Consider the following 18,946-nt stretch of genomic DNA (forward strand, 5'->3'; position numbering starts at 1 on the left):
TGTTCACAGGAACAGTCCTGAGTTGGCTAACATCCCAAGAAATCTCACCATTCCTTTTAGGAGAAACCAGCCATGTGCATTGGAAAAAAGTCCCCAAATGCCATAGGCATTGACCGAGGGAAACTCGATTACTTCCACTCGGGGTCTCAGCATTTCAGAAATGTATTTACAAGTGTTCTCACTTCTTGGGAGAAGCTAAGTGATGCCAATGAGGAGATACCAATCCCGATACAGGAACACAGATGCTATCACAATGAAATGATATTTTGCTTTAATTAAATATCCTCAGGATGAAAACAGGTAAAGTACTGTCTATGTTGAATGGTGAATGAAAGGGAAAGAAAAAAAAAAAATGCAAAGCTAGCCACCTGGAAACACTAAAGAAACTGAGTTAGGCGAGATGTTCAACTCAAGTCACCTGAATTCCTGCTGCTGCCTCCTCGCTTTCACAGCCAAGTAAAGACAAGTAAGAGCAATGTGGTCTCTGGGGACCACGCAGGGCAAGGGGAGGTTTCAAAGTGAGCGAGCAACACAAGTCTTAATCAGGGGACGGTGCATTCAGAAAGGTTAATGAGATGCAATAGCAAGAGAATCCGTGCAAAAAAGAGAGGTTCAAAATACTAAACAATTTCCACTTTGTTCTCATTTGCTCCAATTAAGAGCCGTAGAAGCAGCCTTTCTGTATTCCACACATTCACGCCTCGCCAGAGCAGACTTAACTATTCAAGGAAAAAAAGTGCTATGGAAAAAAATGTCGACTACAGTATTAAGTTATCATAAAAGTCTGGATTATTCCCCCAACCCCACCTTCACACACTTTTGCCCCTAACTCAGAGCCTCTGCCAGTGGCTTGCCTGATATATATACACATTTTTTTTTTCACTCTCAAATATAGAGAGTAGTTCAAGGAGGGAAAAGGCTGGAATTAATTCCCCCTCCCCCCCCCCCATTTCATATATTCAGAATTCACTGTGAAAATGTTAAATCAATCAGAGGTATAAAAATGGGAGGAAGGATGGGGGTTGGTTATACAAATGGAAATAATCTCCTTGGCATGAAAATAGCCCCCAAATGCCACACACCGAGTTCTTGTGAGCATGACAATCTCTTAAACTGCGTTTATAAACTGCATATGGATTTCCGAGAGCAAGCAGGACAAACATTGCCAGGAAACGGGGACTCAGATCGGCGTGGTCCCCTGACTTACCTTTTCTCTGCACCCTCAGATTTCAGCAAGGCAGTTTTAAAATCCTCCAGCTTGGCTTGCACGCCTCTTCTCTTCTTTTTAAAGTCGCATAGGAGAGAAACGATCAGTTTTCTACGGTTCCATGTATCTGATCATCCAGCAAAACGTGGCCAAGAGACTCCGCCAAAAAGTAAGCCAAAAACTCATCAAAGGCAAAAAAAAAAAAAAAAAAAAAAAAAGAAGAAGAAGAAGAGGGGCGTGGGGGTGGAGAAGAAAGGGGGTGGCGAGCGCGGGGGGGCGGCTACAGACTGAGCCCAAGTACCCAGAGGATATTTTCACGCGTTGAAATCTACTGTACGATACACCTGCTTTTTTGGCTGTGACACAAACACACGCACTCGCGGACTCTCACACGTTCTCTTGCACGCAAAAGCAGGCACCGCGAACTCACGCACACACTCTCACACGCACACCCGTGCAAGGAAAACTGTCAGTAGTAACCTCCAATCGCTGCTGTGCGCTGCAGATGGTTCCGCTCCCTGTTACCTTCCCAGATCGGTGTAGGATCAAAAGAACATCCAAAATCGGGGGGGGGGGGGGGGGGGGCCCAGGACGCGGTAGATTCCGGATCCCTCTGGCCCCCAGCAGATGCATCAAACCAGGAGCGGATCAGTCAGCAGAGGTGCCTGCTTGCAGGGTGCCCCGGATTATGGCAAGGTTATTAATCTTGATGTGCTGCGTCCCCCACCCCCAACACCCGGCAGGCTGCAGAGAGATGACTGCCAGGGCTGTGTCTGTCCCTGTTCCACTGCATTTCGCTCAGCCCTCTGATGCTGCAAGTGAGACACGGTGGAGGCAAGAATACTAATAAGGTGGTTAGCTACAGTTTCTTCAAGGCAGTCGGCATGCAGTACAGTAAATGTGTACTTCCCCGCGCTGTGTGTGTGTGAGCCTGGGTGTCTGCAGGAAGGGCAATGGATCCATCTCCGGCCAGAAGGCGAAATGGCTTGCGTCCTGCCGGGGAGGGAGGACTCTATCCTTGGAATCGTCCCTGTCCTGCGAAGGCATTGTCTGTGACAGTGTTTTGTTCGGGATAAAAAGAGGAGAGGGGGGTGGTTCATGGCTTAGAAGCCTAGGTCTAGCGTTGGAATGAGAGAGAGAAAATGTCCAGGGAGACAAATTAGCTTTATAAATAGGCTCGAAGGAGACCAAGGCAAATTCTTAACATGCTGCTGTCCTAGCTGTTAAATGGAAATACAAAGCAATTTCAAAAACGAGCTTCAGCCTATAAATCTTGGAGCTGGCAACAAGTATCTGAATGTGACTGATGGGACTGTGGATAAATGGATTCCTGGTAATATAAAAAGTTTGCTCATGCATTCTGCTTTGTAGCCATGCCCCAGGTGTGCAGGAATCTAGGTACAGTTCATTCATTTTTAATATGGATTTACTCTAATGCACAGTTTTTATCACATAAATATGAAATTGTAGAGAATGTCACTTAAGGGGATTGGTTGATAACTGTAAATACTAAGTGTTACATATAGTACAAGGAATGAGTGGAGTTTTTAAGAAATAAAATATTTTATCATTTTTAGTACCAAGCCATGGAAGAAAATCTATGCATCATCTGCTAGGTTTATAATTCTTCAGCCTCTGGAAAGTTAATTTTTCCTCCTTTATGATTCAGTCTCATGTTACAATATCTCTTCTTTAGTCAGGGATACTCACTGAGTTCCTTAAGGTGAATTACATTGGTATTATCTGAGTACCCAAGAACTGGGCAGTTAGAGAAGGCAGATAAGGAATTACAGAGCAATGTAATATCAGGTAGTGCCAGTAGGTGTCACAAAAGATAATACAGGTAACAGAATTCTGCCAACTGCAAACATTTAACCTAATTTAGTAAACACAGATTTTAATAAAATAATAATATCAAGCCGAAATAGTTTTTATAAAATTTAAAGGTACAAATAAGAACTTGGAGAACAATTTGCCTTTCCCCACCTCCACCCCCAAATCTCCCTTTAAAAATCACTATTTTACATAAATCCAGTAGATCATCTGCTATGAATATTGAAAAGATTAAAAACAAAAACAAAAAAAACCCACTACACCACTAACATCAGATTTACATTTAACCTTATCTCTAGGAGTTAAGTTTTTTTTCTTTATTTTATAAGATATAGCATTTAAATATCTTCTCATTTGTAATAGAGCAACTACTAGGTTTAACTACAAAACAGATAAGTGGGAGGAAGTAAATCCGGTGATTAAAATTCATACATAAAATCTTTGTTTAAGGTTCCATTTTAAAGCTGTATACTTGATTACATTTATAAAAATCAGTACCAAGGCACTGTTCATGTTGAGGACGCGAACATTATTGATAAACAGGCACAGAGACAACATCTACCAAGAATTTTGATTCATTTTCATTAATTCCACTTATGCCAATATGTGAAAGGGTTTAAAAACTAAGTATATCACTTTAGCCTTTAGTTATCTAAATACAATTAATTAGCACCCACCAAATCCCAGATCAAATTGGCCCAGGTGCTAATAAAAAAGATAATGTCAAAAACTTGGGCATTAGAGTCCAAACGGACCTGGGTTCAAATTCCAGGTGGTTAGTCTCTGCAAGTCTTTCTCCCCCCACCTTTTTAAAAATGTTTACATGCAAGCAGGACATTAATACATACCTAACAGGAGTATTGTGAGGAGTAGAATGAATTAATGTTTATTACATCCTTAGCATCTTTCCTAACACATAATAAGTGATCTATAAGGACTACTTACATATGTCTTATAAATAGATTTATTTTTCTCACTATGTTAGCTCTGTCTTTGTTGGCCACAGGGAGAATCATTTAATCCTTTTGACATCGAAAGATTTTTATTTTAAATTTATTTTTATAAATAGTTGTTTTGATCTTGTTTTTGTGAACCCATAGTTGAGAAATATTGGACCCATTTTTATTTGTTTTATTTATTTTTGTTACAGATGTTTCTTCTTTTTCTCCCATTGACACCATCCTCTCCCTCCCTCCGTTTCTGTCCCCCCCAGCTTTGTTGACCATGTCCATTGATTATTTAGACCCTTTTTTAAAGTTTATTATACACACATTCATGCAATTATCTATGTGCTATGAGACTCACTAAAACAGAAATCACTTTCTTGATTAACAATTGTCTGAGATTATTTTGACTCGAACAGAATATTTACAAAGAAAATCTGATGGTAGTTTCCGGCTTGCCCACCAAGACTTGCTTTGGAGCGAACAGTGTCACCAAGCACTGAAATATAGATGCTCAACGATGCAAAGTCTCACGTTTGGAATCCTGGCATGTAGCGATACCATGGCAGATTATAGCAGATTACCACTGCAACTCAGATGATTGTTTTCAAAGCAGTACGTGGATATTGACTTTCATTGAACAATTGTTAATGTATTCAATAAATACTTTGCCAAGGAAAAGGAATATCAAGAATATGACCACTTTTGCTTCAAAACCTAGGGAGTTACCCAGTTAAAACTTGAAACGGGCCTCCTGTACATGGGGGACAAAGAGACACCTAAGAAAGGTGGGCACTTCAAACTAGTAGGTGGTGGTTCCCATAAGCAATGGAATTTTCTTATGAGGCTGGATTCGATCTTACATGTTTTCTAGAGATTTTAACCGGATCCAGTCACTAATTCTGTACAGCTGGTCTCAACAACATCTCTCTCTCCAGGCTATGTCCTGGAAATGGCTCGGCTGCAGGAGTGGTGGGTGGCATGTACACACCCCTTCTTTCCCAGGGGAGGCTGAGGAGCCTCTAATTGACCAGGTTCATCTCAAGGGTCAATCAGAGATCATGTTCTCTTCGTGACCTCCTAGAACAACCCCTGAACTTATATATACATGGATTCGGAGTCTCTTGAAGAACTGTTTGATTTTTTAAAAATTAGTGAGACATTATCCTGGCCAGGTGGCTCAGATGGTTGAAGCCCTGTCCGTACAACGACAGGTTGTGCGTTTGATTCCCACTCAGGACAAATGCCCAGGTTTCGTGTTCCATCCCTGGTCAGGGCAAGTATAGGAGTCAACAGATGAATGTTTCTCTCTCATATCAATGTCTTTCTAATTTCTTTCCCTCTGTGTCTCTGTCTCTCTCTCTCTCTCTCCCTCTCCCTTCCTCACTCTCTAAAATCAATTCAAAACCAAAAACAAAACATACCCTTGGGTAAGGATTAAAAAACAAATGAGTGAGCTATAAAGTTAAACAGCTCATCAGTGTGCCCATTGTTCCTCATCCAGCATGCTAAGTATCTCCTGAAGGTTGAACAATACTCATACTAAAGTTGAACTACAGTTTCTTGAAAGTCTGATTTCTGTTTACAATGAAATGTCTCCTCCCTCACTCCGAGAAAGCTCAGTATTAGCAAAAGCCCCCAGTTCTAGCCTGAAAGGTGTAGTGTCATAGAGAATGGACGCGTGCTGTGGAGGCATCCTGGGAGAGGAGGAGCCTGCGAGCCTTCTCTCCTAGAAGGAGATAGTAGAACTCCTCACCTTTTAAAATGCCCAGGTAATATGGGTTTTTAAAGAGTACCTTTGGATTAGAGGTGGGAGAAATGCAACGAAATTCATATGATTGGCAAATTCTCAATTCCCAAAGTTGGTCTGAGGTAGTGAGTCAACAGCTGCCATTAACAGTAGATACATGCATGACTTTAATTAATATTGATATGTTTTATTTCTTAGGAGTTAATGGAGTACAAAAGGATCCCACTAGCATCACTATGAACAAATGCCCCTTAAAATGCTTCTGTGGACATTTAAATGTTGTGTTTCCTGTAAACACTGTCTACTTACTGCAGTCCCTACGCTTCTGTTTGCTCCTTACGTCGGGTACTGTGACGTAAGCATAACAGGAGCCTGGTCTGGGTATGTTTCCCCTCCTTGGCTTACATGGAAATCGATTTGTCTATAGTCCAAGTGTTCTGAATTAGCTTATTAGTCTAAAAGATAGTCTATTATTCCATCTCTGAAAGTTTTTATTAATTATGTCTTAAAACTAGCTTGGATCTTTTATTTAAAGTGTTTTAACCAGTTAGTAAGTGTTGAACATTATCATGTCTCTCAAATTATTTCATCTTCTTATATATTCAGCAATTGCAAGCTTAAATAACTCTCCCAGGAGAGTTGAGCTATTTGGATCAATTTCTACAAGAGATCTGCCTGGACCTTTATAATCACTCCCTCTCATCAATCCAAAGAGTACTTATTTAACCCATATCACTTAACACTTATTGCTTTGTTGTTGCATATACATAAATGTATCTTGAAGGACCGCTGTTTGTTGCCCAGAGACAGCCTAACACAGGTCCCTCCAAACCTCAGGCCCTAGATAATTTTTTGTTGTTATTGTTAATGAAATTATGCTAGATAGACATGACAACTCAGGGACTTAATGTATCATGTCATCGAGCATGGTTTTTCCCTTCAACTTCAGCCTTAAATAAAATAACAACAGCCTGTGCATAGATTGCCTGCTAATTGTGGAGTAATTACCTCTAACTTTTTAGTTTTTCACTAATTAAAAAAAGTCTTTATAATTCTCTTAATATCAGGATGATCTATAGTGATAAGGGTCCCTCTTTTATTCCTGATATTGGAGATTTGTGCATTCACTTTTTTAAAAAAATCCATCTGGATAGAGGTTTATCAATTTTATTGATCCTCTCAAAATGTCAGCTTTTATTCAGTTGACATTTTTTCTCCTTGTCAGTTTTTTATTTTGTTGATTCTGCTATCTTTTATTTTTTATTTTCTTCTATTTTCCTTGGGTTTCATTTGCTCTTGTTTTTCTACTTTCTTACAATGGAAGATTAGTCTATTAATTTGAAATCATTTCTTTCTAATGCAAGCTTTTACTGGAATAAATTTGCCTCTAAAATATTCTTAGGCTGCATTTCACAAATTTGGACATGCATGGTTCATTTTCACTTTACCCGAGTAAGTTTATAATTTTGCTTTTGGTATCTTTTGTAACCTATGGTTTATTTATAACTGTGTGATTTAGTTTACAAATACTTGGGGATTTACCAGATAGCTTTCTAATATTAATTAATATTTCCAATATTAATTAACTCCACTGTGATCACAGAACATTCTTTGTTTAATTTTAATCCTTTTAGATGTGCAAACTTGTTTTATGGCCTAATTTGGTAAATGAACCATGTGCTTGTAAAAATAATGCATGTTTACAATTGTTGGGTGGAGTGTCCTATAAATGTCACTTAGGAACAAGTTGCTTGATAATGTTGTTCAGTTTGTCTATGTGCTTACTAATTTTCTGGCTACTTATTCTGTTATTTTAATTCTTTACTGTAATTGTGGATTTATGTATCAATTTTGTCTGGTTATACATAGTGCATTTTGAAGCTCTGTTAACTGAGTATGTAAGTGTTGAATATTTAATGTCCTCTAATGAATTGAGCCTTTATCATTATGAAATGACCCTCTTAGTCCCTGGTATTATTCTTTTTTATAAAAACTATTTTATCTGGTATTAATATAACCACTTCAGCTTTTTTTTTTTTTCTTTACTGTTAAACAGTACATCTCTTTTTGCATCCAGTCACTTTTAATCTATTTGTCTAGATTTTATGCAGGTTTCTTTTAGGCAAGATGTAGCTTTGTCTTGCTTTTTTGCCCAATTTGAAAATATCTGGCTTTTAATTAGAGATGGTTGAAGCATAAATTTACTGAGGACTTTTTAGTCTGAGGACCTGGTCCGATGTGAGCCTTGGAGATTATTCTCTTTGCTCTTTTGGCGGTTCTTTCCCTGGTGGTGGTAGTTCTTCATCCACACAGTCTGATAGATCCTCAGATGAAAACTAATATGGACATTCTTCAGATGTGTCACTAACCTGGATTATGACCGATCGTGGATGGATGACTAAAGCAAGTACTTTGTCCAATGGAGAAGACTTTCAATAAATTCATCAACATCACATGGTGCTAGATACTGGCAAAGCAGGTTTTTTGGTTGTTGCTTTTAAGATTTTATTTTTTAGGTCAATTTAGAGTTCATAGCAAAATTGAGAGGAAGGTACAGAGATTCCCCATGTACCTTCTACCCACACACCTGCATAACCTCCCATAATCAACACCCCTTACTGGAGTGGTACATTTTACAACTGATGAACTTACATTGACACATCATCATCACCCAAGGTCCATAGTTTACATGACTGTTCGACCAAAAAAGCATCTTACCCAGTGTGTACTTTGCTGGTTCGCAAAGGGCCACAACTCACTGTGATCACTCGGGGACTCAGCTGACAGAAACTTCCCCATTATAGGTGATTTCACACTCACCTTTGAATGGGCAAGAAAACATGGCAAGTAACGCTATCTTCAAACGTTTCTGCCAAGAATTGGCACATAAGACATCTACTCAATTCATTTTATAAAAAACAAGTAATATTTCCACACTCAAATTATTTGGAAGAATGGATAAACACTATTCTATCATGCCATGGAAAACAGAGACCCAGAAATATTGGAGTATGTGGCTAATGCTGACCAAACCCTCTACCAAGCAATCTGTATACTCATGATTCTAATGAAAGTAGAAATGTTCCCTTAGTTCATCAAATTCACCTTGAAAGTGTTCAACATTGAGTAAAAGGTCAAGTCTTATGCATATAATTGTGTCTATTCTATAATTGTGCTAAGGGGTCTCCAAGTTTTCTTCCTTTAAGACAGAAAGTTCCAACAGCTTTGAGAACACATTTCTACATTTAAAAATCTATTTCTAACTTCTAAGGTGTAAATCATTTCTCGGGGAGGAAACATTTACCAGAAAACAGTGTGAAAATATTTCTAGATTCAGCTGTAAACTGAACTGCCCTGAGAATACACACCTAAGAAAAACCACACGCTGAATCTGGGGACCCAACATTGAAGGAAGAACAATGTCTTCAAAGATTTTTTCCTTTTTCTTTTCAGTTGTGCCTCCAACTGCTAGAGTCCAAGTGTCTTACTTTTACTTCTCATCAAGGGAAAAAACTAGATGACCTGACTCTGGGAAACGAGTTATGAGGCTGTCGGTGGAACTTCTATGTATGTGCAAAATGCCTTTTAAAACATTCTAGTCTTTGGATTCCTTTTCCCTTTTCTTTTCTTTTCTATTTATTTATTTTTCATTAAAAATTATTTATTAAGAACCAGATCATGTGGGGAGCTGCGGATTGTTTTCAGAATTTTACTTTTATCACTGAGAGTGAATTCTGCCTGCTAAAGAGGTTGAATTTACCTCTGTCCTTGTTGGGAAACTGTGGGGATACGTGAATCCCTTCAGTAGGATGGTTACAGTAGTAGTTCACCAGGCAGATGGTGGCGAAGGTTCTCTCCTTGACCAAACTCTGCTCCAGCACCTCAGCTCTTTTTCAACTTGGCTTGTCCGTCAGACTTTTGTTTGTCTCTGCATTGTTCAGTTTTAGCAAGAATCCTGCTAAGTTTATTTAGCCAGAATCCCGTTTTCCCCGATCATTGATTACTCTCAATGTTTCACTGGGTTCCTCATCCTTCCATTTCCCAGCTGATGTTTGATCATCCGGGCCTCCTGTTCCCTTTTAGAGTCTTTTTGGGAGGATGTTTCTTTCTCACCCACTCCAGGCCTTGTGTGGTTGTCTTAAGTAAGCTCTTCCAAGGCCCTAGGGAGTCCTGCATGACTTTTCTTGGCTCACCTTTCCATGAGATCTCTTTTTGTAGCTTCTCACCAAAAGAAACAGGACAAGTAAATCACTTAACGTGACATCATTTGTACCTTCAGACAAAAGACGGTAGATAATAAACGCCATGGACTCTAACAATTCCAACCACACTCATCAAGTTGTAGGGGATTTTTCACAGGATTTTAGCATCAGAGGATAATAATTATAAGCAGGGTGTCCAGCTTTCTTGGAGATTCTCCTAAACTTACTTTCAACTCAACCACACAGCATAGGTTGGCAACAGGGGTGGAGGTAAACTTTTGTTTTCTTAGTATCGTAACTATTTCAATCCATTTCCATAAAGGATAGTGCTTACAATTTAATTATGTTTCTGGCTCTTTCCCTAATAATATCAATAACATTGTCATGTTCGCTGATAAAAATACAGATGCTAGTACTTAACTTTAAAATGTAGGAAAAAGTGTTAGGAAGAAAATGTTTCCTCTAACCAGAGAAGTCTGAATGATGTCTGGTACCTACCTATGGAAGTATAGACTCTTTTCCCTTGTACATAACTGTGACCACCCACAGGGAACGGTCCCCATTACTTTGGTCACACTTATTCAGTCACTCTCCTGCAAAAGCAGTTTCCAGAAGAATAGGTATTTATATTCTTTGTCCACTCCTTTCAGCTTCGACACCAGTGAAAAGACTCCGTGATAGCTTTAATGACTCGAAGTCTGTCCTTAATCACCACAAATGAAGCACACTTTGGTCATGATGGGGAGAAAGGCCTCCTCTGAATGACTTGCTTATTCGACCTGCACTGTGGCTGTGGAGAGGAATTTGAAACACCTTTTATCTGCCTTTCTTTTGTCCAGATAATTAGCCAGGCACCTGTTTGTCCTCAGCTTATTCTGAAAGATTCATCCAAACCCTAAACCTCAAAAACTGATTACTGCCCAAATCTTTTCTTCCAATGTCAATCTTTGGTACTGTGGTTACCACTACCCCGTTATTCTTAAGAGCTGGAAGGATAGATTTTTCTCATCAAAACGTTGATCAATAATTCTTACTAGAAGAGTACAAGACATTTAGAATGGTCTGCAACAGAGTGGGCCGAGAAAATCTAAGGGCACCACTGTTTCTGAGGAACATTTCAGATCGAAGAGGAATAAGGAAAAATGTCACAGGTTCCCATGCGTGATTTTGCTATAGTTTTGGTTTTATATGTTAGACCTGCTATCCCCAACGAGTATAGGTAGTTTAGCTTTCGTTTGTTATAAGTAACTTCATCTAAGTCATAATATATTTTTATGCCAGAACAATCCATAGTTCGTTTGTTATTTTCACTTTCTTTTTAGAATTATGAGTATAAGTCAACTGGTTTATTATGTCAAGGTGATGCTGGATTCCGAGTCAAGTCTCTAAGGCTTAGTAGCTATGAGACATTATTCTCTCTCTCTCCCTTCTCTCTCTCTCTCTCTTTTTCTCATTTCCTTATCAAAAGCTAAATGGTTGTAATAAACTATTTGTATCAGGCTATAGTAGGAATAAATTATTATGATGCATATAAAAACTTTATAAATACAATTATAAACACTGCTAAATGCCATTATAAACATTACTATTAATATTACGGCAAGGAATAAAATGTAGGCTATAAGAGTAAACCTAAAGTTCTTCCAACTCACTTGAGAATCTGAGAGAAATAGCCATTAAGTACAATAGTGTACAGGCAGGACAAGAGTTAGAAATAATAGGCTATCCCACTGTATCAAGAATAACTAACAGTAGTTACTTGAACTGCTGAATACTTTTTTTCAACTAACATTGGTAATCATAAAAATAAAACCAACATTTGAATAGTCTTATTCCGCCCCCCCCAAAGGTCAGTTAATCCTTTTTCTGGACTTTGTTCTGATTCGGTGTGCAATAATTGTCTACATAAGATCAGCTGAGATCAATAGTATCACATTTCATCAGCTCGATTCAGCTTGATTTCTATTTATGTGTAAGTGTGTTTGTGTGTTATAATATAATTTAAACTATGAATTTAGATTCTAAACTGCAAATCATTGCATACTGCATCTGGTAAGTTATAACAAATATATTATTTTATCCATTTTGGTTGTACTTAGATTACATTAACTGAAAATCATTCTCATGTCTTCTTATTTCAACAGGAGTAGTTTTACAAAGTTTTATTTTTCCTACTCAAGTAAACATTTGATTAGACACTTATTATGTCTCTGGTGCTATATAAATTGATGCAAAGATGAATATGATAGAATGTCTGCTTTTAATGAGCCCCAAGTCAAGGAGGAGCCAGTTACATCAAATAATTATTGACAGGTAGATAGGTGATTAAATTTCCAAATTGGTCAATGTTTTCTAGTTGTTATTAGTAGAAATGTCAAATTATGTACATTCCCTATCCTCAGGGGTAATTAATGCATGTCTCTAAATGATTCCAATTCTTCCTGGGAGTAAGTTGACAAATGGGGAAAAAAGTGATCTAAGTGAGGACTTTTTTCTGTGTGTCTTGGGGAGCCAAGAACTATATATACTACCAAGAGCAGAAAAAAGGGAACATTTACTTTGTCTCTTTCTTTCTCTCTCTCTCTCCACGTCTCTCTGTGTATCCATTTTTTGCATCACTCTTTCATCTTTCTTTCTTTATAGCTCACTTTCTCCTCTTTCATTTATTCGTCCACCAAATAATACTGAGCATTATTCTATGAGGCAACACAAGGACTAGGGAGGAAAGGTCTTTGACCTTGTAGTCATCTCTTAGAGCTTCTGTAGAAGCACACACGGGCTGACAGGCTGCACTTCACTGTGAAGCATCAAGAGTTTGAGTCCCACCTTTGCCACTTAGCAGCTATGTGAATTTGGGCAAGTTACATAACCTCTTTATGCCTCAGTTTACTCACCCGGAATATGGGAGCTATCACAGTCTTTACTTAAAAGAGCTGGGACAACGTTGAACTTCAGTTGAATGCTGTGCTTCTAGAAAGCAGCAATGGTTAAGTCTCCCCCATCCTTCATGGTCTGGGAAATGGCTAATTTCCAAGGCCCACCCTGCCCTCCTGATTCTGCGATAAGACTCTGTTTTTCCTCATGACATCCATAGGGCTCCTGGATGATTCCCTGTCAACTTGGTCTGCCCGTCTGTTGATCTCTATAAAGGGATTCATGATTTATAGAGATCTTATCTCTGATGGGCAAAGAGGACAGAGAATCTAGCCTGTTCTTGTTTGTTTGTTTTCTGTGTTTTTCTATGTTGAGCTCAAATAAATTAAGACTGTATATTCTCTGAGAAAAAAACCAGGTGTTTGAAATAGACCTGTGAATTTTGTATTTGTTTATGCTTGACGCGTGACTGAAATTTTGGAATTAAAACTATAAGCTCTCTGTATCTGTCTGTATGTTTATATGTTTGGAATTCAGAAAACTCTTTCTCTCTAATTGTGTAAATATGCAATATTTTCTTACCTCTGGATAGTACTAATTATTTAGACTATAAATCCCTAACTTAAAGGAACTCTACTATGATTGGCTTAGAGATAAATTAGTATTTTTATAACTGGCCATTCCCAATATTTCAGAAATTAAATAAATTGCATCACAAATAATTTCAATATAAAAAATGAGGTATTCTCATAGAAACTAAATCAAACATTTCTAAAATTCATATTTACATACTTAGACAAAACATCAACAAATAAAACAGTTTACTTATTTTGGTTTAATACAAAGAACAAAGTTTTATCTGAGCTACCAGTGTTATTAATATAATGCAAGTACATATTTTTATTCTGCTTGAATATATTCTTTCTAAACATAGATTTACTGATCTAATCAGCTAGCAGTATTCTTACTGTTTAAGATTATGAAAATTTAAATTTGGGTTTAACCAAATTGAGTCATTGTTCTGAAAAAAAAATTATTTCAGTAGCAATTGTATTTTATGGTATGCAAGACTGAAGATTAGTTCCAACTTTTTAGGCAATTAAATATCTTGGTTTGCTAGGCAGTTGAGCTAATTAATGCATATTCATTAGATAATTAGATAATTTTAAGACATTGTACTGTAACATTAGTTGCAAAGCATACTTTTAAGTTTATATACTTTTTTTCTTATATTTATAGGGTACAGAGAGGCTTTTTATGTTTGTTAATGAATATGTTCAATTGTGCCATTTTGAGAAACTATACTTTAAGAGATGTGCTTTTGCTAAATTAAAAAAGAGATTAGATTTGTCTTAAAGTAAAATGACTTATTGTTCTAAAGTGGTAAGGAGGAAAGTTTAAGAAAAAACCTGAATGCATATAGAAAGTTGTAGAAAGTTCATGAAAAGGAAATTTTATTTGTATTGGTCAATTCTGGCTAAGGTGTATATAACATATTTATTTATGAGATTTTTAAAAAGAGTTTGTGACTCAATTTTTCTTAGGGTATTGGTTTTTTCTAAAAGGATTTTAAAATTTTTTTTCACTTTCTGAGTAATCTGCCTTGGAGGCAAAAATTCTGTCTTATAAGAAAATTTTTTCATGTTTTAGGTTTACTTTATCATTTCCTTGATTATTTAAAATAATTAAGACTCAAGTTTTATAGATCTAAGGTTTTTTACAATCAGGTTACCACTTGTGTTTACTTTTAAAGTCTTTCATTATCATTTTGATTGAGTAGAAAGTCAAATATTATTTTTCAGCTACCAAAGATCTTACCTTAATCAAGTCTCCTGACAACTTTTGATATTTCCCCTTTATACCGATCAAACCCTATCAAACCCTAGATGGTAGTTTTTGCACTTTGAATGTCTTTGAGACAAAGAGGATGGAGGTGATCAGACCGTGATGGGAGACAGTTCTTTGGATTGAGAACTCAGCCATCCCGTCTGCCACTTGCCAGACTCACACTAATAGAGGCCACCTTCTCTTTTTTTCTTTATTGATTTTAGAGAGAGAGGAAGAGGGAGAGATAGATGGAAACACTGAAGAGAGAGAACATCAACTGGCCACCTCCTGCATGCCCCCCACTGGGGACTGGGCCCACAACCTGGGCATGTGCCCTGACCGGGAATCGAACTGGCAACCTCTTGGTGCCTGGGTCAACGCTCAACCACTGAGCCACACCAGCCAGGACCAGCCTATTTGCTTTTAACAGCAGGTTGTTCAACTGGCCATAGATTGCAGGTTCCCACAACCCCCCTTCTTGAGTTTTATTAATTTGCTAGAGCTGCTCACAGAACTCATGAAAACATTCTACTTACTAGATGACCAGTTTATCATAAAAGGATGTAACTCAGGAACAGATGGATGGAGGAGATGCAGAAGCCAGGTATGTGGGGAGGAACACCCCTTTTGGGTATGCCACTCTCCTAGCACCTCCACATGTTCACCGACCTGGAAGCTCTCCAAACCCCAAACTACTGGCATTTTTATGGAGGTTTCAACACATAGGCATGTTTGACTATTATTCCATTTTTACATCCTCTTCCCTTTCCAGAGGATAGGAGGAATAGGGCTGAAACTCCAAGCTTCTAATCATGGCTTGGACTTTTTGGTGATCAGCCCCCATTCAGGGGCCCACCAGGAGGTGCCCCATTAGAACAACAGACATTGCTATGACCCAGGAAATGACAAGGGCTTTAGGAGCTCTGTGCCCAGAGGCCAATGTATATATTTTTTTCTATTATTTCACAATAAGCCAGAATGTCATAATAACAAGTTACAGAGTAGGCTCTCTTTTGAACTGGGCATCTTTTGTTTAGTATTATTCATTTGAGCCATTCACATCAATGTATTTATCAATAATTTATTCCTTTTTACTGCTAAATAATATTCCATTGTATGGATACATCATCATTTGTTTATCTACTAATCACAAGAACACCATTTGGTTGTTTCCACTTTGGAGCAATTATGAACAAAATCGCTCTATACATTTAAGCTTAAATTTTTTGTATTTCTTATGTAAAGGTGTAGGATTGAGATAGATGGGTTAAGTATATGTTCATCTACATGAAATACTCTTAAATTGTTTTCCAAATGGCTGTACCATTTTCTATTACGACCGGCAATTTGCAGAAGTTTTAATTTCTCCGCATCCTCACCAAAATATGGTAGTATCAAATTTTGGGGTTTTTTTAAATCCTCACCCGAGGACATTTTTTTCTTTTGCATTTATCTTCACATAGAATGGGAGGGAGAGAGGTTGCCCCCACATGACCCCAACCAGTGTGGGGACAAACTCCAACCGAGGTACATGCCCTTAGCAGGAACCAAACCCAGGACTTCCCGGTCTACGGGCTGAGCCAAACCAGCCAGAACTGGGAGTATCAGTTTTTAAAAAGATGATGATGATGATGATGATGATGATGATGATGATGATGATGCCACCAAGGATTTCTAGCAATCGTAAGAAGCTAGAAAGAGTCAAGGAGAGATTGTTTCCTAGAGCCTTCAATAGGAACCTGATCCCAATGACCTTGATGTTGTACTTCTAGTCTTCAGAACTGTGAGAGAAACCATTTCTGTTGTTTTAAACCACTCAGTGTGTGGCGATTTCCCAAGGCAGCCCTGGGAAGCAAAAACATCTACTAATGATGTTGAGCATCTTTGAATATGCTTGTCTGCCAAAGATCTTTGGTAAAATGTCTGTATAGCTCCTCAGACTATTTTTTTTTAATTGGGTTGGCTGTTTTCTTATTATTGGATTTTGATAATTCAGTACATGTTTTAGATACAATTTCTATTACATACATGTAATTTAAAAACATTTTCTCTCAGTTTGTGGCTGGTATTTTCATTTTCTTAATGGTGTTTTTCACAGAACATAAATTTAAAATCGAATACAGTTGAATTATCCTAATTTTGTTCTATAGGCACTGATTTTGGTGACCTAAGAATTCTTGTTCATTTGCATTTTTCCTGCACAGGAAGTTCACTGGGGGCCCCGGCTTGTGCCTGTTCAGACATGTTAGGGCATCTCACCCTAGGGATACCTCTCCCTTAAGGCCTGTCCACATTCTCCAGGCTCTAAGGGCTCCTTTCTTGTGCCTCCAGTAAAATAGAAACAGTTCTTCCAAAGTCTTACTGCTCTTTCTACTATTGCTGCAGCTCCAATTGATGAAAAAAAAAGGAAAAAAGAGAAAGCAAATCCCTTTCCAGGAGGTTTCTTCAATTTTTGACTCTGCTCACCAATCTGCCTGCTTTTGTTTAATTTTCAAAGTGCCCAGTTCATTCTTTTTTTTTTTTTAAGTTTAATTTTTATTTTTTCCAGAATTTTGGGATGTAATCAACAAGACAGAAGAGCTAGAGTGGGCTTACTTTATCTTAGTCATATTTTATTATTTTATTTTATTTTTTTACATACTTCTTTTTATCGATCTTCAAGGAATAATAGTTCAGTCCACTTCAGAGTACCCCTGAAGGGCCACCGTGGGTGATAGTAGGCAGAGGTGATTTGTCACTAGATTGAACACAGAGTGGCACGCCAATACAGAACCCTTGGTTTCTATTTGGTAGGCTATAGAAAGCTACAGAGGTATTTTCATTCAAATGCCTCAGTGTGAGTGGCAGCCCTCGAAAATGCTCTTATTGCCTTTTCCTGTTTTTGTAAAAGCATTCTGAAATAGAAGTGAAATAATTTCAAGTTTGCTCCCATACTCCTGTCCTGGCACCAACCTTATTTTCCCAGAAGGCATTTCTGTTACCGGAGGTGGCGTGGAGGCGCTGGTGAGCACACAGTCCCTTACTATACATTGCAAAACACCGGACCAGAGAGGCCCTGGTCCTATGTATCGTGCCCGACAGTAACTACGGCCAAGGTGACTTGGTGTTACGTGCATATATCTCACGGATAAGTTGGCTATAGATTAACTGATGAGGCATTATGTGTAGATAACTATGAATTCCAAGCAATGCATTAAGTGTCAGCATAAAAAGGCAAAGCCTTCGTATTTTCTCGTTTGCTTAATTTTGACTGTAGAACAAGCCGTGTTGCTACCATAGGCGTCGGATAAACAATGGAAGGTCAGACATTTCTTTGGCTGCTCTTCTGGGAGGCTGCCTTGAGCTAGCTCGTCCTGAAATAGACCAGGAGATAAATAAGTATGTGGAGAAGTTTACTAAGAGGTAGGTACTCCTTTTTTATTGAATTTATTGGGGTGACATTCGTTTACAAAAGCATACAGATTTCAAGGGTAGAGCTCAACAAAAGATCATTTGCACACTGCATTATGTGCCCATTGGCCAAAGCAAAGACTCCTTCTGTCCCCACTTATCCCCCATTTACACAGCTCTACACACACCCCCAACTTTCCTTTCCTTCTGGCTGTCACCACACTGTTCACACTGTTGTTTGTGTGTATGTGATCTATATCTTTATATATATGTGTGTGTGTGTGTGTGTGTGTGTGTGTTTTGCTTAATCCCTTCACTTTCTGTCCTCTAGCCCCAACCTCTCCCCTCTGACAGCTGTCAGTCTGTTCCACGCAGCCATGTACTGAGAGGTGCTCTTGATCAACATCCATGAGGAATGATGGAAGCAGGATTGGTCAGAGGGAGAAACTAAACAGGAATCTGATTCCAACAACATCCCTGCCAATTTTTCAGAAAATTCTGGAGTTGAGGCAGCCTTTCAGAGATGCCCCCAATTCAGGCAGGGAGTGGACCTTGATGTTTTCTCACCAACTAGTCAGGAAAAAGGGATGCCCTCTGGGAGTTCACTGTAACCTGTGGCAAGGACGCCTTCTTAGGCAGAGCGAACTCCCCAGGGGGACTGAGCATGAGATTGGGCAGCCGACTCTTCCGGCTGCCAGGAAAGTGGACTCGTCCTAAGGAGGCTCTGCACGCTGTCCCAAGAAACCTAAACCAACCTCAGTTTTCTCATCTGCAAAATGGAGATAATAACTCAACTGTACACATAGAGGGTAGCATGGTCTGTTATTTTGGAGGGAGGAGTACCTCTTCAATAAACAACACTACGAGCTGGGTTGAGAATATATTCATGTTTATATTTGAGTCACATTGTCTTATGAAA

Source organism: Molossus molossus, unplaced genomic scaffold, assembly GCF_014108415.1.
Source record: "Molossus molossus isolate mMolMol1 unplaced genomic scaffold, mMolMol1.p scaffold_m16_p_13, whole genome shotgun sequence".
Lineage (NCBI taxonomy): Eukaryota > Metazoa > Chordata > Mammalia > Chiroptera > Molossidae > Molossus > Molossus molossus.